The following is a 2,014-nucleotide window of genomic DNA, read 5'->3' on the forward strand; positions in this document are numbered from 1 at the left end:
AATAATAATAATAATAATAATAATAATAATAGAAGAAGAAGAAGAAGAAGAAGAAGAAGAAGAAGAGAAAGAAAAGAACTTTGAGATGGAAGATCAATGTAAGGATTAAACAATGATAACAAAAAATATCAAGGTTAGAGGATTCACTAATGGTATTTCAAGAAAGTATAATATAAACTCTTATTATTCAATTGAAAACCACACAAAAAGGAGTTTTCAATCAGATTATAGATTGTTTAAATTATTACGTTAGTTATCTTATTTGAATAATGTTAATACTTGTAAATGTTGTCAGGTATTCATGATTATAACTTATGTTAACAACAAATTAAGTTTTTTTTATAGCACAGGTATCGGTTATACCAAATGGTTTGTGCTATAAAAGTGTCAAGCGTTTGTTATAGCAAGTGTTATACAATATAAATCTAAACTAGTCATTTAAGAAACAAAGTATTAAAGAGTGAACAAGATAACAAATACAGAACATGTTAGTATCAAACATTAAAGTCCATGTTAAGTTTACACTATACTTATTCTTACATCATTAGTGTAACCTTTTCACCTTGACATAATAAACTTAGCTAAACATAATAAAAGAGAGAAACATAAATAAACAAGATAAAAACATAAATAAGATAAAACTTAACTAAGTAAAAGAAAGGAAATGAAAGGTATAAATAAGATATTAATGAAAACAAAACTTAAGCATTACAAAAATACAAAGAGAGAAAGCAAGAGCATGATCTTGATATGGAAACCAAGATGCCTAAATGCATAGCAAATACCTTCTTTTTATAGGACAAAATTAGAAACTATTGATTTGATGACTAATTATTGAGTGGGTGGCCAACTCTTGACTTGGTGGCAATCTTTATCTTCTCTTGTCTGAATAAAACGTTATTGATAACATCAGAATTTGAACCAGACCTCCATATAAAAGTTCTAGGAAATTGTCTCATCTTTTCAGGAAAAAAAAATTGAGGTCAGTTGAACTTATAGAACTCAAGATATGGGCTGAATATTGAACAATGTTTGGATTGCAAGATAGATTCGGACTTCTTCATGTTGCTATAATTTGGACTTGAAAATAGCCTTTTTAAAACCAGACGTCTACATGAAAGTTGTAAGCCTATATCTTACCTTTCCATCCATATAAAGTAAACCTAAATTTGAGATCTACAACTCTAGATATGACCCAAATACCAAACAATGTTCTAGTTTGGACTACACCAGCATCTCTTTTCTAAGTTTGGTCATCTCTTTATCCTTTCAATTTCAGTACTTAAACTCATCAATCAATCTTTTATTTATGTGATAGGCTTGAATTTAAGATGAATATTTATCATAAATTAAATATATCTTATATTATTAGATATGTTATTATAAAACATGTTTTAGTTAAGGAGTTATTAATATTTCAAGTGCAAAATGATAATATAAAATCTTGATAAAAATGCACTTTTAAGTACTAATCACCCAGCCTCTTTTGAATAATATAATTTTCTTGTGGCTGAGGGGAAACTTATGGGTAAGAAAATGAGATTGAGGTAGCTACATCATGTGTTAGGACTTATTGGGGTGGCAAGGCCTGATGTTTCCAAGGGTATCTTGATTGTCTTTCATTGATAGCTAATGACGGATGTCAATTTAGTTCAGAAAGAATAATTGATGGCTTTCTAATCAATTTCAACAGACAATGTCAATTGTTGATGTTTCAAATTCAAATATGTCCAAGAATGGGGTTTTTTTTAGCTTGGACAATGAATAATCATATGTTCATGTCAATATTTCCTTCTTGAGAGTTCACAAAGTTTATGGCTATTGATAGAAGCCCAAACTCCAAAACAATCCTTTTTGGTAGTGTTTAAGGACCCTCCAATGATAAAATCAGTTACTGATTAGTACTTAAAAGTGCATTTTTATCATGGTTTTATATCATCATTTTGCACTTGAAGTATCAATAACTCCTTAACCAAAGCATATTTTATAATAATATATCTAATAATACAAGATA

The sequence above is a fragment of the Populus euphratica genome, unplaced genomic scaffold (genome assembly GCF_000495115.2).
Source record: "Populus euphratica unplaced genomic scaffold, PopEup_1.0 scaffold1580.1, whole genome shotgun sequence".
NCBI lineage: Eukaryota > Viridiplantae > Streptophyta > Magnoliopsida > Malpighiales > Salicaceae > Populus > Populus euphratica.